Source organism: Diceros bicornis, chromosome 5, assembly GCF_020826845.1.
Source record: "Diceros bicornis minor isolate mBicDic1 chromosome 5, mDicBic1.mat.cur, whole genome shotgun sequence".
NCBI classification, from domain to species: Eukaryota; Metazoa; Chordata; class Mammalia; order Perissodactyla; family Rhinocerotidae; genus Diceros; species Diceros bicornis.
This window is the reverse complement of record NC_080744.1, coordinates 24,121,492-24,147,107: the sequence shown is the minus strand read 5'-3', so window position 1 is coordinate 24,147,107 and position 25,616 is coordinate 24,121,492. Positions and strand designations below refer to the sequence as shown.

General features: G+C 45.6%; 1 pseudogene; it reads left to right on the top strand.

Moving 5' to 3' along the window:
- Positions 1-1,987: 1,987 nt before the first annotated feature.
- LOC131405280 (dehydrogenase/reductase SDR family member 2, mitochondrial-like) overlaps positions 1,988-25,616 on the top strand; it is an 84,839-nt pseudogene continuing 61,210 nt past the window's right edge.

Genomic DNA, 25,616 nt, shown 5'->3' with positions numbered 1-25,616 from the left:
CTGCCAGTATGGTTGGGTTCTGGTGAGGGCTCACTTCTGAGTTGCAGACTCGTATCCTCACACGGCAGACAGCAGAGAGGGGAGGCAAGCTCTCTTGTGACTTTTATAAGGGCACTGATGCCATTCATGAGGGGATCTAATCTGATGATTATGACTTCATCTAATCCTAATTACCTCCAAAAGCCCTACCTGCCAATACCAACACATTGGGGGTAGAGTTTCAACATGAATTTTAGGGGGTCACTAACATTCAGTCCATAGCACCCATCCCTCTGTTCTAGCTGGTGAACATTCCTCACCTCATCCTTCCACGGGTGAGCAGTCTCTGGCGTGTCCACAGGCCTCTCCACCAAAGCATATCCTCCTCTTGTCTCAAGACCATGCCACCTCCTGCACAGGGCTTTCCAGCCCGTCCATCACTGGGGGATCAACTTCAGTCCTTACATTAGACATTTGGACGCCTGACTACGTATGGTCACGTTGTCATTAATAACTTCCAGTGGGATCATTTTCCAAAATGAGACCATACATGTCAGAGGGCAGAGAGGAGCCTTATATATCCTCTGTCCCCAGGCATTACCTGTTCAATTGCACAGACTGAAGGGTGCACACAAGCCTGGCTTAGGCAAGAGTAAAAGGTAGAAAAGAGTAGATGCTCCTTCAAACAAACAAATGGTTTAAATAGATTTTAGAAATATCAATCAACCTGTTAATAAATTTTTATAATTGTTTTCTTTCATAGATTTTTACTCACAAGTGCTCTACAGGTTAAAAGCAAGTGACTTCTCAGGGTAACAAGTAGAGAAAGATCATTTGCAGGGCTTCAGAAAGGTCGACCCAAGGATTCCATGTCAGGAGTGAGAGGAAGGCTGAGATGAAGAGGACAGATGCTGGACTCTGACTAGTCTCTGTTCAGGCCAGTGCTCCTCCCCTTATGAATCGTGAGAACTTGAGCCTCAGCATCCTCATCTTTAAAATGAGCATGATAATGATAGTATCTACCTCACAGTGTTAAGGAGAAGATAACAGAAGAAAATGCATGTGGAGTGCTTAGCATGGCTCCTACTCCAGAAATGCTCAATAGAAGGGAACTATTAGCATCATTATTACTATTCTTCAGTCTTCTGAAAGAGGCAGGGGATGCTGGAACAGAAGGAGGTAGAGCCAGGCTGTGTTAGGAGAGAGAGTTGTTTTGAGATGATGCTGATGGGAAACGCAACAAATTGCCAGTGGGATCTTTGAGCAGGAGGACCTAAGATGAACCAACAGCATGGCCTGGGGTCAGGAGGAGGAGAGGGCTGAGGGCTGCCCAGAGCACCTCGGTGAAAGTCTTCAAAGCCAGAGGGGAGTGGCTGGGCTTTGTCTATGGTTGGATGAGAACTATCCAAGAAGAGGGGATAACACAGTCAGTCAGACCCATAGAGAAGACACGTCTGGGGTCTGGGGTGAGGAAGGAGCTGGGGGAAGAGGAGATTGCTATAAACTAAGCAGAAAATGAAGACTGGGGCTAAGGTGGTGGCTGTGAAATATCCAGGGAAGGACAGAAACTACAGATATTAGGTAGAAACAAGTGACATGATCAGGCAATGGATGAAGGAGGGAAGGAGTGAATGAGTCTAAGAAGACAGTGAGTTCTGCTCCTTGCATGGGATTTTGTGGTCCCCCGAGTAAGAACCACTTAGGTGTGTGCCGTGTGCCTGGCCATGTTTGCTCTGACGATGGAGTGGCCATTGTGATGGGGTGGCTGGTCTGCGGAATGGGTTGAGAAAAGCTCTGTATATTCTGCATGAGGTTGAAGTGATGTTAGGACACCCACCAGAGCTGTCATAGAGACACCACCGTGAAGGAACCGTGGAGATGCACCTTTCACTTCTTCTCAGGGTTGGGTCCAGCAGGAGGGAGGCCTGACAATTGGCCACCATGCTTGGGGGCTGTGTCTTGGACTTGTGCGGTTCTTCTTCGCTCCTTGGCTCCTCTCTCACTGAGAATGCACAGCAGTAGGGCAGACAAGAGCTGTGCACTGGACAATACAGTGGCTATGATCACTTGCTCCACAGACAGGTGAGTAAATGGGAGTCCCGGATGGTGTGGGCCCTTGCAAGGGGTGTAGTGTCCCCATCGCAAGTGGGATCTGCTGTCAATTCCCTTCTCCCACATCCCTGCCCATTACCCAGCTCTGGAAATTGTCATCTTTCTAAGGGCAAGCTTCTGTCATTAAACTCTCCTGTTTCCCGAAAAGCACAGCGAGAAGGTGGAAAGAGCAAGTGCTTTGGATTCAGACCTGGATTTGAATCCAGGCTCCAAGGTTAATACCTGAGCAATTTGTGACTTTGCTTAACCACGTCTGTAAAACATAACTGGATAACAGTGCCTTCATGACAGAGTGGATGATAGGATAATGCAAATGCCTGCTACATAGGAGGTGCTCAGTAAAAGTTAGTTCCTCGTTTCTGCTCAGAAGATTTGGGGGCTGGGACACTGTGGTATTTTATGTCTTAAGATCAGGCTCCCAGGAGGAGGGCGGGGAGGGGCTGAAGCCATCTCAGCCATCTCTGCCTGCAGGATCGGCTCTGCCATCGCCCGGCGTCTGGCCCAGGACGGGGCCCACGTGGTGGTCAGCAGCCAGAAACCGCAGAATGTGGATCGGGCAGTGGCAGCGCTGCAGGGGGAGGGGCTGAGTGTGACGGGCACCGTGTGCCACGTGGGGAAGGCCGAGGACCGGGAGGGGCTGGTGGCCACGGTGAGGGGGCGGAGGTGAGAACATACACCCAGTCCAGGGCAGGAAGGGCTCTAAGTCAAGATGCTCCTTCCCTTAACATATTCTTGGATATTCACTGTGTGTCAGACACACACTAACACCCCATCACATTAGTATGTGAGGTGCTAGATGTTGTTATAACAGCTTTGCTGTGGGAAACAGACCTAGCGAGGTTAAGTGGCAGGGATGATTTTGAACTGAGGTCTGCCTGACTCCAAACCCCACATTCCTTTTTTTTTTGCTGAGAAAGATTGCCCTGAGCTAACATCTGTGCCAATCTTCCTCTATTTTGTATGTGGGTTGTCACCACAGCATGGCTGCCGACGGGTGGTGTAGGTCCACACCCAGGAACAAACCCCTGAACTCGGGTCACCGAAGTGGAACATGCCAAACTTAACCACTAGGCCACAGGGCTGACCCCCAAAACCCACATTGTTAACCTTAATTCTGTGCCTGGCAGGACCCTGCAGGGAACACAGGGAACAAATGGCTGAAGCCCTGTGAAGCTGGGACGATGCCCACCACAGGGGCAGCTCTGTGGACTGGAGCAGGGGAGATGCCAGGCTGGAGAGCCCATCACAGTCACCATGGGAGTGGGCCCTGTTCAGGGGGCTCGCCGGGAAAAGGTCGTTTTTGAAAGAGAGTCGTGAAGGGGAGTGGGAATGGACCAGATACGTTTTCCAGAGAAGAGGCTCCAGGTATACGAGACTTCAAGAGTGAAGATTCCCAGAAATGAGGGAGCGCTAAGGAATTACAAAGAGGGGAACGAGAGAGCCCAGCAGGGCTCAGGTGAAGCGCAGGTGACTTAGGCACTGTCCAGTGTTCTCCCAGAGTGAGTCTCAGGGTGAAAAATCCGGGAGGAGGCCCCACTGAGGCCGGCTGGAAATGTGGCTCAGGCTTCTAGGACCCACCGCAGGGCTTTCTGATTGGCCAGGCCCTCCCAGATGACTGTGGAGGGAGGGAGGAGGCTTCTGGTCCACAATTTCATCTCTTCCTCACCTTCTGTGCTGCCTCCATTTCCCCCCAGGCCCTAGAACTGTAGGGGCATCAACTTCCTGGTGGGGAGCACCCTGGGGACCTGTGAGCAGGTGTGGGACAAGGTGAGGCCGGGGGAGCACGGAGCTGCAAGATTCTCTAGGTCTCCCATCGCTACTCACACACCTGTGTGTGTTCCCAGATGCCACCCGTTTACCTTCCAGCCACAGCCCCGGTTCCATTGGGTAGAGCACACCTGGGTCATCTGCCAGGTGGCCAATGATACTGCAGACCTTGTCTACTTCAGCCCTCCTCCGAGGCCCAGATGTGAGGGGACATGCCCAGCTCTGGGCCAGATCCTGTCTCCTGGCTCAGAAACCTGAGGCTGTCACCCTCTGGACTCACTGGCACCCACTCTGATCCCTTCAGTCAGGCTGTCCCAGAGCCCCCCCTGGGGACACTTCACTTGTCCACAGACACAGCTGAGAGAAGGGACCACCATCCCTGCCAGACTCCACCGAGCATCACAGGGGCTCCTGCTGCCCTGCCCCTGCCCCTGCTGTCCTGAGGGCCCCCTGAGAGGGGCTGGCACAGTCCTGGCCCTCCCCCTCCGTGTGTCTGCAGAGAGGGGTCCTGTGGGCAGGGTTAGCCATTCCTTCCTCGTGGAGTGTTCCTCTGCTGAGCCCTCTCTTCTCTCCTTCCAGACCCTGCCCCACTTTCTCTCTTGGCTCTCACGTTCCTGGTCTTCCTGGCCCTGCTCCGCCCCGTCCCTCCCCAGCTCAGCCTCCAGCTTTTATGGGAAACTCAAATTTCAGCACCTGCCCCTGAGCAGGGCCCCACACAGAGCTGGTGTTTGCAGCCTGCCGGCTGGCGTGTGACTTCTCCCCTCTGCTCATTAAAGCAAACACTGATACACCAGCTTTCCTGACGTCCTTCCCCCTACTGTTTTCACTGGTCTGCTTCTCTGGAGGGGGATGTGCCTGCAGAGTCTGCGTAGTGAGTGACAGTGAAGAGGTTCTTAAGCCGAGTTTTCCTGGTGGGCAGGCAGACCCCTCAGACTCCTCCTTCTCCTCAACTCTGGGACCACAAGGAGAAGAGCAGCGCTGACCCCCAGCTCCTCCCCGCGGGACCCCAGACAATCAGAGGGGCCCAACCTTACAGCTCCCCTTCAGCCCCCTGCTCTGATTTCAGGTCTGGGATGTGAATGTGAAGGCCCTGTCCCTGCTGCTGAGCCAGCTGTTGCCCCACATGGAGAAGAGGGGGTGAGGGCAGGGGGGCCATGAAGTTGGGGCGACTCTCCCCTGCTTTCCTCTGTGCTAGGGGACACTTGGGGGAGGTGGCCCGAAGTGGAGTATCCCAAGGAAAGCAGGTAGAAGGACTGTCCTCTAGATGCGAGATCTGTCTCCCGTCACCTCCAAAACCACATCTTCAGGCCACTTGGTCCCCAGAGGGATGCGGCCGAACTGTGAAAGGAACATTTGGAGGGAACGTGGTCGACAGATTCCAAACCCACAGAGGAGCCTGGACTGCTTCTGACGTGCTCTGTCCTCGAGAATGGCAGGGCAGCTGCAAGGGACAGGGGCCTTGGGGTGTAACCCAGAACACCTAACCCCTCCAAAGAGGCCAGAGGAAGCCCCCTCAGAGCACCCCTGTTTGCCTCTGGGGTCTCTCGGGCCGAGATTCTCCTCCCTTTGGCTCCTCATCTCTTCTTGTCTGAGTCAGCACCCAGTTCCTGCTCCTGCTCCAGAGTTAGATTTGGAACTTAGGTGACTCTAAATGCATTTCCCTGCTAGGGGAGTGGCCCTCCCTGGAGCTGGGGACCACTGCTCTGACCTCACACTGATGGCTCCATGCTCCCCGGTCTGTTCTCTAGAGACCCAGCTGCTGGTTGATCCCTGCCTGTGTCACTGGAGTCCTGGGGTTTCCCGGTGGGGGAAGCTGTGTCAGCACCCTCTGGGTCCAACCTCCTCAAAGCGTTCACTTCTTCCCAGACTCCCTGGCATGGTCCCCACTTCCCTTCTTCTCCTTGTACCTTGGTTCTGTCTCCTCTTCACTTGGAAGCCCATTTTCTGGAAGCATCTGGCTTCTCAGTTGTGCTCACCTTCTATCCTGTCACACCTGTCTGTCTCCTCACAGAGGAGGCTCTGTGGTGCTGATTGCCACTGCTGCTGTCTGTGTGCCTCAAAGAGTGAGTGGGGAGCTTTGGAATGGGGCAGTGGAGTGGATACTAGGGTCAGGAGGGAGTGAATATTGATCACATGTGATGATAAAATCCAAATGCACAACATTGTACACTTGTCCTATCCACACTTAAAATCACACTCACTGCTATTATCTCATTCAGTCCCCACAACCCCAAGGCTGCCATGTATGGTCGTACAGGTTGTTCACTGCACAAGGGCACCCAGTCCAGGGACAAGTGGGAGATGAAATCCACTCCACGCTGTGCTTGCCAAGCCATGCACCCTAGCTATATTCTCCTGAAGGAAGGGGGTGGCATTAACATTCACATTTACCAAGTCAGGCATCAGTGGGGCTGTATCAGCTCAGAGGAGAGTTCTTTTTAAAATTCACACCAGGGGGCAGTACAGGCTATCAATGTCCCTACATGATGTTCCTGTGACTATCACCAGGCAGAGTTTATAAACTCCATGGGGTGAAATTGAGACCAAGAGATCTTACACGACTTGCCCAAGGTTGACCAGTTCGTGGTAGAGCAGGGGTCTGGCCTCCATCTCTTCGGTCCAGTTCCCTGACTTTGCATGCAAGCTCTTCCCTCTGGGTTGAGCATAGGCGAACATAGCCTCTGCCTTCCTGACTTTTCCTTAAGCCCTGGCTTCTTCCTGTTCCTGCTCAGATTTTGTTCCTTGGTAATTCCCAGGGGTGAGTGGGAGAAATGTCTGAGTTGGGCCTAAGAGCATATCCATCCCTAGAGGTCCAGCAAGAGTCCATCCTCTCACCTGCAGGGAACTTTGTTTCTTTTCCCTTCTTAGATGTTGGGGACCTACACTACCAGCAAAACTTCCCTGTGGGACTTACCCAGGCCTTGGCTGTTGAGCTGGCACCAAAGGACATCCAGCCGTACTGCCTGTCACCAGGATTCGTCAAGACTGACTTCAGCCCGGTGGTGAGGATACAGCTGCTCCCACACCAACCACCCTGGGCTTTCCCCAGCCCACCAAGCCCCTCTGAGACCTACACACTCGTGCCCCTCACTCTGTGGCCCTGGCCTGCAGCCTCTGAGACCAGCAGCCTCTCACTCCTCTGTAGCAGAATCAGGCCTGCCTCTTCTGTGGGAACAGTCCAGAGGAACCCCCAGCCCCAGCTCCAAGCAGGGTCATCTTCCCACAAAGGCACCTGTCTGCCAAGGGCGGCCTCTCTTTGCCCCTTCACAGTTGTATCTAGCACTGACCATCTGAATTTTTTCAGGTTGAAAATAATCTGGCTCTGCAAAATTCTTTTAAAAATCTCTGTGGATGGCAGCAGTAGAGTGTCTCCCAGAGGAGACAGGACTTTCTAACTGCATCTTCACAAATCGGCCCTTCCTCTCATCAAGTCTGGGTTGCACAGCCTGGGAGCTGGGATCTGGAGGGCAGGTGGGGCCCCACCATATCCCTTGGGGAGCCTGGGTGGTGGGATCCAGAGGTGGAGCTATGCTGGGCCCTCTGACTAGGTCAGTAGGGCCAGAGGTCAGAGTTCATTAGTGCATGGGCTGAGACCTCAGTTCTGTCCTCCTTCCATGCAGAGCAGGGCAGCCAGAGGACTATGAGGGACTCACGTCCTTCCTGTGCTCTCCAGAAGCCAGTTACATCACTTGGAGAATGTTGTGATGGCTGGCTTCTCCTTGAGGCTCTTATGTCCACCACTAGGACTGGAGGCTGTCACTCTGAGTGTAGACACTGCATTTTACCCTGGGAACCAGATGGTGATTGGATAGGAGAACGAAGGCCAGGGCCCGAGGAGGTGTCATAGGGAATTCTTTTTTTTTTTTTTTTTGTATTTTTATTTTTTATTTTTTCTTATTTTTATTTATTTATTTTTTTAATTTTTTGTTTATTGCAGTAACATTGGTTTATAACATTGTATAAATTTCAGGTGTACATCATTATACTTCTATTTCTGCATAGATTACATCATGTTCACCACCCAAATACTAATTACAACCCATCACCACACACATGTGCTGAATTATCTCTTTCGCCCTCCTCCCTCCCCCCTTCCCCTCTGGTAACCACCAATCCAATCTCTGTCTCTATGTGTTTGTTTATTGTTGTTGTTATCTACTACTTAATGAAGGAAATCATACAGTATTTGACCTTCTCCCTCTGACTTATTTCACTTTGCATAATACCCTCAGTGTCCATCCATGTTGTCACAAATGGCTGGATTTCATCATTTCTTATGGCTGAGTAGTATTCCATTGTGTATATATACCACATCTTCTTTATCCATTCGTCCCTTGATGGGCACTTAGGTTGCTTCCAAGTCTTGGCTATTGTGAATAACGCTGCAATGAACCCAGGGGTGCATGTATCTTTATGCATTGATGTTTTCAAGTTCTTTGGATAAATACCCAGCAGTGAAATAGCTGGATCATATGGTAGTTCTATCCTTGATTTTTTGAGGAATCTCCATACTGTTTTCCATAGTGGCTGCACCAGTTTGCACTCCCACCAGCAGTGTATGAGAGTTCCCTTCTCTCCACATTCTCTCCAACACATGTTGTTTCCTGTCTTGTTAATTATAGCCATTCTGACGGGCGTGAGGTGATGTCTCATTGTAGTTTTGATTTGCATTTCCCTGATAGTTAATGATTTTGAACATCTTTTCATGTGCCTGTTGGCCATCTGTATATCTTCTTTGGAGAAATGTCTGTTCAGGTCTTTTGCCCATTTTTTAATTGGGTTGTTAGGTTTTTGTTGTTGAGATGCATCAGTTCTTTGTATATTTTGGCGATTAAGCCCTTATCAGACGTATGGTTTGCAAATATCTTCTCCCAATTGTTAGGTTGTCTTTTTGTTTTGTTGATGGTTTCCTTTGCTGTGCAGAAGCTTTTTAATTTGATGTAGTCCCATTTGTTTATTTTTTCTATTGTTTCCCTTGCCCGGTCAGACATGGTGCTTGAAAATATGTTGCTAAAACCGATGTCGAAGAGCGTACTGCCTATGTTTTCTTCTAGAAGTTTCATAGTTTCAGGTCTTACATTCAAGTCTTTAATCCATTTTGAGTTAATTTTTGTGTATGGTGTAAGGTAAGGGTCTACTTTCATTTTTTTGCATGTGGCTATCCAGTTTTCCCAACACCATTTGTCGAAGAGACTTTCTTTTCTCCATTGTATGTTCTTGGCTCCTTTGTCAAAGATTAGCTGTCCATAGATGTGTGGGTTTATTTCTGGGCTTTCGATTCTATTCCATTGATCTGTGTGTCTGTTTTTGTGTCAGTACCATGCTGTTTTGGTTACTATAGCTTTGTAGTATATTTTGAAATCAGGGAGTGTGATACCTCCAGCTTAGTTCCTTTTTCTCAGGATTCCTTTACTTATTCGGGGTCTTTTGTTGTTCCATCATAGGGAATTCTAAGACAGATCTAGTGTAGGGCCTCACAGGTGATGGGTCAGAGTTGCTGCTGAGCAGCTACTGAACCAAAATCTGTGTTTGATCTTTTTTTACTGGCAATAAACTTGTTTTGAAACTCCTAACCTAGGCTTCCTTGCAAGGCTGGCAAATATGAGCAGCTGCTTTGCCTACAAACGCCATCCCTGCTTCAGCGGTCCATTTCCTCACCACTGACCCCATCCTCAGGAGAGCTTTCCTCCGTGTTGGTCACCAGCACTTGAGCATCCTGGGGGCCCAAGAAAAAAAGAGAGTCTTTGCCTGGGGAGTTAGGGAGGTGGTAATTAAATGTCATACCAAATCACCCAGGGGCACGGACAAGAGCCTGTCCCTCGGACGGCCAGTGGCTCTAAGAGGAGATTCGTCCAGTTGTCTCCCTCCCCACCCCTCACCTGGGAGCCGTGGGAATAACCTGGACTAGGAATGGACGATCTCCTAAGTCTCTCCTCTGCCGCTGTCCTTACCTTTCCGGGCCTCAGTTTCCTTAGCTATTAATTAAGCGATTGGATTAATAATCCCCCCGCCCCCCACCTGCTTTCTGCCAGACTCACTCAGTGTTTCCTTACCCTTAGCCTCCAGGTCACAATGGTCTCCCTGGTTCCAGCTCCCCTTGGCATGTGCCCTGTCACCATCGCAAGGTGATGGCCTCTCTCTTAACCATGTTCCTCTCAGGGAGTAAAGAGAGCTGGTGAGATCTGGGGCCCTCGAGGGGCGGCGGCTCAGACCCTCAGCTCCAGCCCACGTAGGATATGCCCTTTAGTCTAGCCGCTGTTACGCTCCAGTTCCCCCACCTCCTCCTCTGAGCTCGCATCCCCAGCTCCGCCATCTTCATTGACGCCACTGTGACTCTTCCCTCACACCCCTCCCTTGGCCGACCCAGTCCCCCAGGTCCCTCATCGCCTTTCTCTAATGGCTTTTTAAAGCTACCACCACTCTTCCCGCACAGTTTCACTTCTGTTCACTCTAAGCAGTGACCTTGCCGCGTGCTTCACAGAGGGAACAATGGCGATGAGATGGTACTTGTCAGCTTTCCCCATGCTGTGTAAAACTTGCTTCATCTGCTTCTCTTCCTACCTGAAAGCTCATGCATCAGAGAAAGAGGTGTGCCTTCCTTCTCCAGGGAAACCCTTCCATGTCCACTTGGGATCTTATCCTCTCCCACCCCTCAGGGCACCTCGGTCCATGAACCATCTTCTCTCTTATCTGCACCTCCAACCTCTCAGAGCTCTTTAAAGACAAAACAAAACCACACAACAAGCAAAACTCAAGCTCTCATCTCTCCAGTTATCCTAGAGCTGTCATATTATTTCACTCCTTCCATAATAGTTCCTCTCTCCTGTGCCCTCTGAACGTTTTCTCATTATCAATGCACTTACTGAAGTTTTATTTTCCTGCTTTTGGGCTGTTTAGGAATTTAACGTGCAGATCCCTGCTGCTCTCCACAGACTTAAATACTCAGTAGGGTCTTCAAAGATTCTTCCCCAGACACAAGGGTAAGCCCCCGAGCCTGTGGCTATCTTATTGTTTGTTTGTTTGTTTGTTTTTTCCATTCCAGAAATTGGCCGTTTCTGCACTATGTCAACAATGTGGCTGCTATAGTGGGCTTCATTGTCTGCCCAGTCACCTATTCTATTACTTCAATCCTGCTCCAGGGAAATTTTTCCTAGGTCCCTGGGGAGTGGGGGAAGGCATATCTGTCATGGATTTCCTTTCCAGTTCTGGAAACAAGTTAGTGTCCATAAGTATCACCTTCCAGACGAGCTTCCAGGACACATTCCTGACCCTTCTCAAAAGAGTTTAAAGTGTGCTACCCCTTGGAGAGCTCACAGTAGGACTGGGTAGGCTTTCTCTGCCTGATATTTTGGGGCCTCAGTGATCCATCCCAGGGATCCAGCCAGGCAAGGTGGTTTCCCCAACTCTCCCCTGGTTGGTATCTCAAGGCTCATGAAGGGGCAATCTGTATCCCACGGCCCCAGCCATGAAGCATTCGGCCACGTGGTAAGGAGTCATGCCTGGATCTGAGAAGTGGGAAAATCTCACAGCCACCCAGGGAGCATGGGAATATACAATATTGGGATCCCATCAGTAGGGCCTCCAAAATATGGATTGTGATTTCCAAGCTATCTGTATGTCTACGTGTAGAAGAAGAATCATAACTAGAGTCACAAGTCATTATTTCTGTGGTTCCACCCCATCTACTCCTTAGGAGCTCCATGCTCTTCACAGACTTTTGCAGGAAGGACCTTTCTCGTCCTCTCTACACATTCCTCCTTCTGCTCATAAAAGAGGGCACTTTGTACAATAGCTCAGTCCTTTCAGAAGTACTGGTGATGAAACTTCCATCCATTCCTTCACTCCGTTGCCTTATTTACTTCTTGTAGTCTGAGGAGTAGATAAACTGATTGATCCACATTACCACTGGTGGCTTACAAAAGCAAGACCATGTCCCCTGTCTCTTCCCCTTGGACCACCTGCACTTAGGCCTGACAGGCTTAAGTCACATTTCTAGTTTCTGGCAAGCCAAACTTGCTTCTGCTTTACCCAGCCAGGTCTTTGCTTTGGGTTAAAGGCATGTTACCTGAAACTTGCCGGGTACATCATGTCAGCTCTACTCTGCCAATTACCTTCAGTTTAGAGAGGAGGTGGTGGAAAGCCTCGTTCTCCAATTCAGCCCTAACAGTATGAAGGTGAGCTTGGCTTTGATTCCGTCTGTCTCCTTCCATATAATTCTCAACTGCTTAGAAGCCACTAGGGAAGGAGGTGAGTGATTAGCTCCATCCATGACTATCCCGTGGTAGGAAACATTTCCTTCCTCTCTGCCCCAGTTTGGCATGGTGAGCACTCCTGGCTCTGCCAAGGCTGTCCAAAGGATGAAACTCCCACTGGTGCCACCATTGCTTGTGACCACAGATGTTGGCACAGATGTGGGTATGCATGTCTGTGCTCAGTGTGCTGCATCTCGTTTGCTGCCAAAACCTCTCATGCCTCCCCTTATTTCTGCGAAAGCCAAAGGCCTTGACTTCCATTGCCATGGGAACAGCAGACATTAGTTCTTGAGCGGGCTTATGTTCTCAAAGACACAGCGCTTCAATTTATTTATTTGTTTCTTTATTTATCATCACATTACTTAAAAATTTTTATAACTTTTCTAATCCCCTCTTAAGTTCTTAGGAGTCCTTGGGGTTGGACAGGAGGAAAGCTGACAGTGCCATGCAGGATCACCGGGAAGTCAAGATTCTTCTAAGACTGCTTGTTCACTTGGGTATAATCATTGCTTTTTAGACAATAATGGGTAAGTCTACCCCTTTCAGGCTAGCCTCCTTGCTTTTCCAGAATTATTCAGAAATTTCTGAATGTATCACTGTGTTAAAAACAACAAGATATCCCAGCTCCATCTTGATTTTTATGCCCTTATAAGGCAGCACTTAGAGATGCTGTGGTTCCTGTGGTAAAATATAGTGAAATGCAAAGAGCCATAGAGATGTACGCACAACTACACATAACACACGGTGCTGAGTAAAGTAAGAAGCCGAGTGAAATCTACCTTTCAATACCACTTATGTAAATAAAAAAGCATGCACACAATATGACAATGCATATATATTTTTCGTGTGTGTGTGTGTGTGAGGAAGATCAGCCCTGAGCTAACATCCATGCCAATCCTCCTCTTTCTGCTGAGGAAGACTGGCCCTGTGCTAACATCTGTGCCCATCTTCCTCCACTTTATATGGGAGGCTGCCACAGCATGGCCTGACAAACAGTGCATCAGTGCGCACCCAGGATCCGAATGCAGGCCGCCAGCAGCAGAGCACGCGCACTTAACCACTAAGACACAGGGCTGGCCCCATGAATTTACCCTTCTATTCCCATGATTTAAAATGTCTAGAGTGATAGAATGAACCTTGGGTCCTGGGGTTGGATGTTATAGCCAAGTCAGTTTCCAAACGGAGGAACTTATAACTTGTAGAACTTATAACTCTTTCCCTCCCTCTCTCAAGAGACAAGGATCTTGTTGCTTGGCTATGGGGACACTGCTGTACCGTGAGGGTAAAGTGTGGAGATGTAGAACTGATGAAGCAAGAGAAGGAGACAGATGCTCCACATGAGGGAGCGGGAGCTGCTGGAGGAATGAAAGCAAATACCTTGGAGTCAGGAAAAGTCGCCATAGATTGTGTGTGTGTGAGAAAGTGCTGATATGTGGAACTTGGAGCCTAGGAGCATTCTGAGAAGAGAGCAATGAGACCCGCATCCCTTCTTGATGGATTTAAAATCAAGGTTACCCGGGGCAACTTGACCAAGGCCCAATAAACTTCTAGCATATAATATAGGCAAATATGTTCATGATCTCCTGGTAGGGAAAGATTTCTTTAACAGGATGCAAGAATACCAGCCATAAAGAAAAGATTAATACATTTGACTACGTTAAAATTAAGGACTTCTTTTGATCAAAAGACACTATTGAGACAAAATACAACCGACAAACAACTCAAAAGAAAATGGGCAAGAGACTCGAACACTTTACAAAGCAGGATTTCCATAAACAAATGAAAAGGTGCTGAGTCCCTTTAGTAATCAGGGAAATGCAAATAAAAAACACAACTAGATGCACCAGAAAGTTAGAAAAAACCTGACACTATCAAGTGTTGGTGAAGATGTGGAGCAACAGGAGTGCAAATACACTTCAGGGGAGGTTTAAATTGCTGCCACCACTGTGGAAAACAGTACAGCATTGTCCACTAAAACTGAACGTACTTTATGGAACAGCAATTCTACTTCTCGGTATATAAACAACAAAAATGTGTGCACTTGTGTAGCTTCACTTATAATAGACCTAAACTGAAACAACCCAATGTCCATCAACACTTGAATGCATAAATAAATTGCGGTCTTGTCACATAACGGCATGCTCTACAGATACAAAAAGGAATGAACTGAAAATATGTACAATAATATGCACTATATATATACTCAAATGTAATATTGGGTGAAATTAGCCAGTCACAAAAGAGCACATGTTGTATGATTCCATTTATGTGACATTAAAGGAAAAGACACAAAACTAAACCATACACATAGGGATACACTGAGTGCTTAGGTGGTAGAAATATAAGAAGCAGCAAGGCAGTGATTGCCATAACAGTCGGGATATTGAGGGAGGGGCAGTGGAGAGAAGGGGTGCACAGTGATGGGCGGAGAATGAAAGGGCTTTGGGGTGCTGGCAATGTCTGCTTATTGGCCTGGGTGGTGGTAATATGGGTATTTATCTTGAAATGATCATTGTACTTGATCTACAGTTTTGTTTTGGGTGCTCCTTTGTATGTGTGCTCTAGTTCACAATTTAAAAGTTAAAAAAAAATGACTTCACTTTCAAAACAAAGGAAAAACAGATGTTTGGAGTGGACCTGCTTTCAAGTCCAGTGGTACAGTCATGCATTGCTTAATGACGGGGACATGTTCTAAGAAATGCATCATTAGGTGATTTAGTCATTATGTGAACATCACAGAGCGTACTTACACAAATCTAGATGGTATAGCCTACTACACACATAGGCTGTATGGTACCAATCTTATGGGACCACTGTCATATGTGCTGTCCATCATTAACCGAAAAGTCATCATGAGGTGCGTGACCGTAGTTGTAGGGTTTTTTTTTCCCTTGTGGATTGGTGGGAGAAAGTGATGGCACTTTATTCTCTGATATTGCAGCTGGAGCCGTTTTTCCCTCCTTTGTTTTTCTGTTGAGGCTTTTTAGCACCCATTTGGCAGCTGATGCTGGGAAATCTGGCTCTGAAAGAGAATTCAAGGACCTGGTTATCCATCTAAGAAAAATCATCAAGTCTAATCAAGTTCAGAGTATGCATCAAAGATTCAAGGTCTCTAGATGGGGCATTATCACCTATAAAGCTGCTCCAAAGAGTCTGTAAAGAAACCAGAGCTTCCTCCCAGGGCCCAAGATCAGCAGTGTGCGGACGTGGAAGTTTGTTGTAATATAGCGTGGCTGCAAATGTTGATTCACTTGGTATAGACTGGATCTCAGGTCCAGTGCTCTGAGACACTCGACTTTGGAATCAAAACTGCTAAAGATGAAGATAGTAAACCATTTTTAAAGGTTGTGTGGTCTAGGATTCTTGGAAGTATGGGCTATCTTTCATGTTTTTCCTGCATGATAAATTGTAGAAACTAGATATGGAAAGAGAGTGAATTGATTGGGTATAATACTTACCATACATCATCAGGAACCACTGACCACAAAGAAATTCCTTTGTGTTTTTATTCCGGTCATATTACGTTTATATAGTGTTTAGGGGAAACTCTTTAAGGGAGGATTGTGATCTATGGTTTATACATTTTAACTAATGGTCCAGGATACACATAGTTCAGTTTGGGAGAAAGTGATAAATAAAAACTGTGAGTCCACAGGGGCAGATTAGCTCAAGCAAGTTTATAAACCATAGTTTATGAGCTATTTTACAAAACCCTAAGATGTACTTATGGATTATTTTAAAACAAAATATCCCATTTGTACCTAAGAGGTATATACAATTTTGTACAGTTCAATTTCTGACAGTTCCGTTCTGTCAGGGATTTCACTATGAATGTTGAAGTGAAAGCAGGTTAGGAATGGGGTTTTTGGCATGGGTTGGCTGTCACCAGTGCTGTTATTGCTCCCATGGATTTCTGCTCATCTGGTTCCTTTGTCCTTGACATCCCTCAGACCATTCTTTCCTACTAGAAAGAGGCACACATGTGCCTCAAATAGCTGATGTATTGTTAAAATAAAAATTGTAATTGATCTGTACATACCTAACTCGCCCTCTCTATCTGTTTTTATACCTACCTAGCCGTACATATTTTTATCCATCAATCATATCTATCTTTCTATCTATCTATCTAGATAACTGGCAGTTTCATATGGTTCAACTAAATCTCTATCCCTTTATCTATCATGCTATTTGTTCAGAGAAGGACCTGTTCTCCTTAGGACCCATGTGTTCCAGTTATCTCAAGCCCTCCTAAAGGGGTTGTAGAGAGTGGACGGTGATGGCCCGTCTGAGTTGGAGCTCCAGGGCTGCTCCACCTGCCCGCCTTACATCTCACCCTGCCAAATGTGTGTTTGGCACTGAGTGACAAGTCCTCTACCAGGAGTGCCCAGAACAAGCAGGGAGGGGTTCACAGGCTGGATGGCTCTGGGAAGAGGAAGAGAGGGTGTGTATGAAAGGAAAAAGGGTGGGTGGAAGTGTCTCCAAACTTCGATTCTGTCCCTGAATGGCTTACCCTCTGGGCTCTAGGCCCTTGTCAGAGGCTCCTTTTCCTTCCTTCTTCTCTGCTGTTGGGTCTTCCTGCGGGCAAGCAGTCACATCCCCCACAGCAGCCAGCTAAACAAACAGGAGCCACTGTCTCTTCTTCCCAGAATAGCCCTGGTCTTCCTACCTCCTGGAGACAAGTCAGGCTGACCTGGGACTCCCACCAGGTTAGTGCTGGAAATGCTGCAGTTGCGTTTGGGGGTGGGGGTACCTCAGTCTTCAGGCTTCCTCTCATTCCTTGCTAAAAGTGAGGTCAAAGTTTCCATTATGATTTTGGGTCAGAACCAAAAAAGGCAATTTGACCCAACTGGTGCCAAATTGGCCAAAATGTGTAGCTGGTTCAAAAGCCCCAAATTTAAGGAATGTGTTTTACTCATCTTTACTAGTGTAACTTTTAACAGTTAGCCAAATCTTATATGCAGTCAAATGGAGATATAGACTAAAAAATTTTAGGTGCCGTGACACTTCTAAATTTTTTCAATAGGGGTAAATTTTAAAAATATTTTTAGATTAGATCCTTGGTTAAATATGAAGCTAGTTACCACGAGCTCAACACACCATTCAGGGCTGGAATTGGACATTTAACAACAATCGCATTTTCTTAAACAAAATAGAGACATGTGGTTCAAAAAATGTATGCTTATTTGTTGGGGAAATGGAACAAACACTTGAAAGTGGAACTTTCCTGGAAAATCTGGGTCATATAGTTGTGTATTTTTTAGAGGATACATGTGCCATCAGCAGAACCCAAATTGTTTAAGAATTGAGGCTTCTCACTTTGCTATAAGTGCCTCTACTGCTCTGGGATCAGGTGGAACTGAGGATAGTTTGGCTTCAGAGGCAAAAGGAAGGGACCAGCTACTGAAATGTAAATCCAATATAAGTTATTATGTTATACATGATATATCATTTTTAGTTTAGTGTTTTTGAATCAAATATCTGTAAATGTCAAGAGTAAAAAAACTCTTCAACATACATAGTTGTTGCTGTATTCACTAGGGCTGGGATTCATATTAATTCACTAATTTGTTCACCAGGTTCTGTTGAGAACCAAATGAGTGCCAAGTACTGCCACAGGGCTTGGGGATGTGGAAAACAGGCTGGTCCCTGATCTTAGGGTGCACCCAATGTAGTAGGTAAGCAGATATATTGACACATCAGAGCATGATAAGTGCTGTAACTGAGGAATGAGCTGGGTTTGTGGCCATGTGGAGGATAAGTACATAGGAGGAGTACCATCTCCTACTCTTGGTGGGACTACAAGAGTTGGAAGCTAAGATGCACAGGAGTTAAGGCAGGAGAACAAGAAGGAGAATGACATTCCTGATGGAGGAAACAGCATGTGTGAAATTGTGAAGCATTTAGGGAACTTGGTTTGGTATATCTGGCTCAGACACAAAGAAGAAAGAGCAGTGGAAAATGAGAATAGAGATATGAGCAGAAGCCATGGCAAGAAATCTCTTAATGTTAAGTCAAGGATGTTGGACCCAGTCTTGAGGACAAGGGAGAGTCAACGGAGGGAGTTTTTCTTAGCCTTGTTTTATGAATGAGATGACACTTTGTGCCTCCCAGCTCTAGGCAAGAAACTCAGATTGAGCTCCTGAGTTCCATGTTCAGGCCGGAGGCATGATCTTCTGTCCCATACTGTTGTTAAAACTTCACCCTTTATGTTTCAAGGCTCTCTATTCATTCATCACTGAAAATCTACTCTGTGCCTGCCATCACACTGAGTAATGTTGATACAAGATTGAACAAGAAAGGTGAATTGATTAGTGTAGTATTCTGCCATAACAGATAAAATCCAAAATTGTAGTGGTTTAATACAGAGGTCAGAAAACTACCACTCACCGGCCAAATTCAGCCAGCTGCCTGTTGTTGTAAATAAAGTTTCATTGGAACATAGCCATACTCATTCATTTATGTATTGTCTACGGCTGCTGTCACACTACAATGGCAGAGGAGTAGTTGTGACAAAGACCGTATAACCTGCAAAACCAAAATATTTTCTATCTGGCCCTTTACAGAAAAAGTTTGCTGACCCTTGACTTAATATGATAGAAGTTTATTTCTCTTCTCTATAAAGTCCAATTGGAGGCAGAGAGTTCTGCTTCACAGAATCATCAGAAACTCAGGCTAATGGAGGCTCTGCCATCTTTAACATGTGACTTCCAAGCTAACCCTGACACCAACATCTGGGAAGCCAAGAGGGGAGAGAGGACGTGAAGGATGATGTGAGAAGGTTTTATTCACCAAACCTGGAAGTGTCGAACGACACTTCTATTTATACTCCATTGGCCAGAACTCAGTCATATGGTCCCATCTAGACACAGGGAGTGTAAGAAATGTTGATCCTGGCTGGACAGCAGCCCTCCAGTGATAACTCTACACTACAGAAGGGGAATCTGAGTCTTTGGTGAAAAGCCACCCACAGCACACTCCCTACTTAGGAAGCTTGTACTTCCAGTAGGATGGCCACGTGTGCACAAATAATCAAAGCGTAGTCTTTTAAGAGACTTACACCTTGATGACTTCATCAGTAGCCCAGAAGTTACTGAGCTCGACAGGGTACATCATAATAAAATATGTGACAATAGTACAAAGACGAGGCATAGTCCCTGTTTTCATTACTGTCTAACAGAGAGGAAGCATCAAATCTACACCTAATGAAAATAAGTACAAATATTTATTGAGTGTCTGCCATATGCTGTACTAAACATGTGCCATGGCCAGAGGAAACCAACATCAGATTCATCTGTGCTGGCCACATGTCTTCCCACCTCTGCTTCTCCTCCCTCCTGCCCACTGTAATCCTGGGGGAGCAGAGGCAGGCTGGTAAAAGGGAAAGGAGGAGCCCCAGCTGGAGAAACAGAGAGAAGAGGACCACTCCCCCTCTCCTGATAAATGCTTCCAGGGTGAAGCCCACTCAAGACGGAGAGGGACAAAGCTTTCACTTAGAATAGATTCCAGAATTTTTATTATAATTTTTGTTATTATATTGGACTGGACCAGTTAATTACTAAAGTAAGACTATTCTTGTGACTGAAAGGGACCAGAGGGCTTTTATTATCTAAGAGGGATTTCATCCAGGGGAAGGGCAGAGGGTTGGAACAGGGTATGGGGTGAGGGAACAACAAAGCTGTTTTTCTGTTCACCTTGCCAGTAACGTTTGCAAACACCAGCATCCACAGCGTTAGCTTAAGCAGAAAATGAATTTATTAAAAGGTTATTAGGGAGTTCGTAGAACCTTGGGAGGCTGGAGAACCGGGCTGCAGGCTGAACCTCCAGGTATGTTGCCCACACCAAACCACAGCACTGGCTTGATAGGGAAGCCGTTGTTACCATAGAACCCAAATATTCCAGTTTGCTCTGAACTGAATGCCAGGGACTTGACGTCGCTGCAGTTGCCACCACTGCCAGCATCAGTGCTGTGCTTCTGTCAGGAACCCAACCTTGAGACCACCACAGCCTCTGAAAGCTGGTGGGCTTGCAGCCACGGCAAAATGAGGAACTTGTGCAGTGCCCATTTCATTTACTTGAGAATGGAAGTCTTGCGTGAGCTCCTCTGATGGGTGAAGCCAATGCCCGTGTCCTATTGCGGAGGAGGCAGGGGAAGTCCAGAGAGACCGAGGGAGGGGAACTCATTAGTGAGAAATTCTCCAAATCTTAGAAGAGTCTTCAAAAGGTGCCATGCAGCCAGAAAACATTCAGTGGTCCAAGCTTTCACACGAGTTTAAAAAATAAGTGTCTTTCTGGGATACGTGGGAGGCAGTTTTATAGAACAAAGATCTGTGGTTCTGAAAGCAACAAGTAGTGACCTGGGCAGATTATTGAACTTCTTTGTACCTCATTCCTTCAATGTATCAAATGAGAGACCGGACTAAGTAACGTCTAAGGTCCTGTCTTCAGAAGGAAACATAGCTCTATTTGCATTTGTTGAATACTTTCAAGCCAATCAGAGCTTGAGGACAAGCTTGTGCCCTTCCACAAGCTTTGAGCATGGGAAGGTGACATGGGGGCAGATGTGGAAATGGGGACAATTGCATTAAAGAGCAATCTAACCTGAGACTCTGTCATAGGACATTGGATTATATAAGGACTCACTGAATTCCAATTTGCACTTTGGGCTGGCCTGTGGTTTGTATTTGGGCACGACTTTGTTGCACTGTCTCTTCCAGTCACTGCTGGGGAAGACAGTGGTAGCTGGGACTCTGAAAATAGAAGCAAACTGAGGCTTGCTGAGCTTGGTCTGCTCCCGGTTCATCCCCGCCCCACCGCCCAGTTTCCCTCACCCTCTCGAACTCCCCAGAAGACCTTGTTCCCTCAGGTAATTTTAGCATTTGATTGCTAGAAACTCAGACTTATATGACATGGTCACCTTCAAAGATTATCTTAAAGTACTACAGCAGAATTCCTCAAAAGTGAGGGGCAAGTGCTTCCATAAATATCAGTGATAGCCCAGAAAGGGTTAAGTTTTGCTTGTGTCTTTAAAATAAAATCATTCACACTATCCTGGATCTAGAACAGTTCCCTTAGGTCAACATTGGTGACACTCAATGGTCTCTGAGTCTCCGGACAGGTGGGAGCAAGCCCATGTTCCCCAGACTTATATAGTAAATGAGTTTCTAATATGTGGTCCTCATCTTCTCTCCTGTCCCTTGGGTCTAGAGAAGAAAGTGCAATAAGCGTACGAGGGGAAGACACAAAAGACTGAGACCCACTTTTTATGGTTAGGAGGAAATTTAATGCTCTGATTAAGGATAAAATGTCAAAATAATTTTTCCCATCAAATTAGTTACCTAGCAGTCATGGAAAGCAGCAGAAAAGTAATGACAGGATATGTAAAAGCTTCTTAGGAAGGTGGAAATCCATTTAAAAATGAATGAATATGAATAACTTAGTGGCAAGTGAAGACCTTAGAATTATAAGCACATGGAAATGAACTGAGCAAACCATTTTCATTGATGAAAATAATGGTAGTTACTTATGTTCAAAGTATTTTAAAGGGGTAGAAATGTGGCAATACCATCTAAGATCATGTCCATGGGAAAGTTGTGGGAACTAGAAACCTAAAGCTACATAATTAACTGATCCCAAATTATTTCTACTTTTTCTCGCCTTCAAATGAGAGGATCTTATCTAAGAAAGAGGAGCTTAGTGGATTTGGGGTTTTCCAAGATTGAACAAATTTATATCTTGGGAGCACCAGTAAATGCAAGGTAAATTGGACCGTAAGGGGCTGGTACTTCCTCTGAAGTCAAACTTTTCTTTGAAAGAATTTGTCATATGACTCTAACAAATGGAAAGAGATATATCATTGACAATGTCTTCAAGAAAATCCCTACAACTAATATAGTATCTGGTTTCATAACGTCTAGTCTGCTGATTGATCATAGAAGAAAGGCCAGATCTGAAGCCTAGACATAGAAAAGACATACGATTACTAAAGACATTTGTCAATCAACTCTGATAGAGAGACAGAATAGGGAAAAAGTAGGTTAGGTCCTTCCACACTCATAAAAATGGCCATTGTGCTTGCAAAGACTTCTATTACCCAGCTCCTAGTGGCGGGGGATGCTGACAGCCTGTCTATCTTAGTTCCACCCTTGTTTCCGTGTCATTGCCGTGGAGGCAAGTACTGCGTGAATGATCTCAGTCCCAGTTCATCTTCCTGGGCCCAGCCTTGACCACTCCCATTTTACTTCCCACATCTCCACCCCTGCTGGTCCACAGGAGCATGTGGCCAGCCCTCCTGCCATGCTTCACCCCCTCCCTGTTGGCTCAGCCCATCAGCCAGGGCCTCTGTTGGTTCCCAGGCCTAGACTCTGAACAGATCACTGGTCTAGGATCTAGGTCTAGGGTTTGCCCTGAACCTCAAAAAGGCAGATGAGATTCTCCTGCCCATGGATGGATATCTGTGGTCACAATCATCTGCCCCAGGGAACCTCTGGTCCTGAAAACAACCAGGATAATCCCCAACTGATGAATCTCCTTCTCCCCAAAAATAAGCCACAGCCTGACTCACACGTTCATTTGCCCTGTTCTTCACATTCTTTACTTCACACACTGAGCTGAAATTCCAGAGTCCTCTGGGTGGTCTCCTCATGTCAAGAACTTACCCACTGTAGTCTTCTAATCACATCTGACATATTCTACAGGTTACATGAAGAATTCCTCCAAGATTGTAGAGAAGTGAGATCTACAACAGATTCTACCTGCTCTGCATTCAGCTACAGTTACACACCACCTTCCCCGAAGGAGGAACCTGTAAACCCTCTGCTCTGTTTGAAAAACGGACAAAATAGTCCAGCTGCCCATGTCATTCCTGATTCAGCCAAATAGGTGTCAACTTAAAATAAGATCTCCCTCTTTGACAATTGTCATTCTGTGTGGTTTCTTTTCATTAAAAAATCTGTTCACTTCCTCTCCTCTTATCCATAATTACAGTGTTTAGAATTGAAAAGGAATGAAAAAAGTAAGAAAGTAATTCAAGAGAAGTTGTTAAATATGGAGATCCAATTTCCAAATAAAAGGAGTTTCCAAAGTTGAAAAAAAAACAGACAAAAGGATCAAAATCAATACTTAAGGAAAACATATTATATTTGAAAAAAATTACAGAGAGTACATCCAAAATCTCATGCAAAATCAATAACGAAAGCAACACCATGACATAGTTTCATAAAAATTTGAAACTATAAGGGGAAAAAGAAAAGAATTCTGCAAGTTCCCAAGCAAAAAAAGTAGGTCATTTTCAAAGAGCAAAGTATCAGACTAGCTTCGGCTTTCTCTGCTGCAATGAGCAATGCCAGGTGACAATGCGATGACATCTTTTACGGAAGAAGTAAGCTGCAACTCAAGAATAATGGACCACATCAAGCCATTTGTATAGGGAGGCAACAGAGAGACATTCTCAGACATGCCCAATCTCAAAAAATGTGGCAGCCAGGGGCCTCTTTTGAAAAGATTACTCAAAGCTGCAATATATAGTATGCAAGGCTAAAATTAGAGACAGAAATTTGAGTGGATAATAGGTAAAAAATGAACCCGTGATAATTATTAATACCAACTACTGTTAAAGAAGTAAGGATAACTGTGGAAGGGTTATTTCTGATAATAATTTCTGTAATCATTTAAAGAAAAGTAAGACACAGAAAGTATAAAAGAAACGTGGAAGAGCAAAAAGTGAGAAATATCAAATTTAATTATGAATGGGAAATTAGAGCGGGGAATGAGAAGTTCAGACAGAAAGAGTAGCTTCGTTTGTCTTCCATAGAGGAGAGTTGAGCATGCTTTTGATTAGGGAAAGAGAACTAGAATGCTTATAGAATGTTTTAAGATATTCACGTGTGGCTTTAAAATAGGTTTTTTTGTCTTCCAAAAATTTTAAAAGGTAAAGGGGTAAATATAGTTCACATAACCAGAGAGACAATAAAGTTGCCTGTACTACATTGAAAGGATTAAGACCAAATGTACCAAATGCCAGATTTAATATAAATAATCTAAAAGGCTGTTTCTGCCTAAATCAATTAGGAAATTAATATTCCAAAAGTTGTGGTAAGAAAGGTTGGTCCAAGTGAGGTCATTTAAAAACAGTAAAAAAAAAAAAAAGTAAAAACAGAAAAAAAGAAGTTAAAGTTGATAAAAATTAATATTAGATAATAGAGTTGGACACAAAATTGATTGTGTGATATAAAGTTTCAATAATAAAAACTACCAATATTCAATTAAATGGAACTGTAAAACAATAGACCTTAGAAATACAAGAAATTATCCATTACTATATTCTCTTTCATCTTACAGAGAACTGAACCAAACACAACAAAAGATTACGTTTTACTCTCACTGATCTGTCATAGACCTTTTTTGGGATTCTGTGGATAGAAACTAATCATATAACAAGATGTATATTCTTGGCTATTAATATTTCTGCAAACTTGCATGCTAGTAATGCTATTGTGAGGGTCAGGAGGCAGAAAGACCTAAAGACTACAATTGAGTAGCACTGACTAGAGATGGTTAATCTTGATATAAACTATTAAAATATCATTGGAAAATGTTCACTAGGCCCTTGGTGAACTTGATAAGTATTTCCAGGATCTCTGGATTAGTTTAGTGTAATGGCGAAAGTGAATATTAAGGCTGGAAATAGATCTTTCTTTGCATCATTATATAGGTTTAATTTTCCAATTTGGATTAATATTAAGGTAACTGGAAAAATGATATCACTCATTCATAGTATTTATTTGTTTTCGGACAGGAGAATTCTATATCCTCACAGGAACAACCCTATTCCATTTACAGAGATTACTGGAGAATAGAGATTCTGCAAAAGAATTTCACTCTACTTCTCAAATAAAGAAAAGCTTTAATTTGAAAGAGTGGATGGCCCTGAAACCCACAATTTATCAAGCCCTGAGGCAAGTTCTGAAAGAAGGAGTGTGAACAAAGAGGACTGTCCAGGGCTGTGGAACAAAGGGCCAGGTCTGGCCAGGGAAGGGGCTGAGGAGCTGCTGCTACTATCAGGAAAATGTTTCTGCTTGTGAATATTAATTTAGGCTCTAAAGTCTCTGAGAATGTCTGAACCTAGGAGGTGTGTGTGTGTGTGTGTTTGGTCAATAGTTACCCGTCGGATGATTAGGATTAATGAGAAGACCTGTAGGCCTCGCAATGGCAGGAGCCTCCAGGAGGACAGGACTTGCATGGGAATGCTTATCCCGATATTTCTACTAGACTTCCTGCTGAAGTCCTTGTGAGTGTTCAGTGGAATAACCTAGCCTTTGGAAAGTGGGCTGTGGGGTTATTCCTGTATCTCCCTCACATGGGGAGAAAGGCAGTTAGACTCTAGAGACAGCTTTCTAACTAAGATTCAAAATCCAAAGGTAGGAAAAGAAACCAATAAAGCAAACAAACCGGGAGTCCTAGGAGAAATGGTTGACTCTAGGACTGGGGCAGAGATAATATAAAATGAGC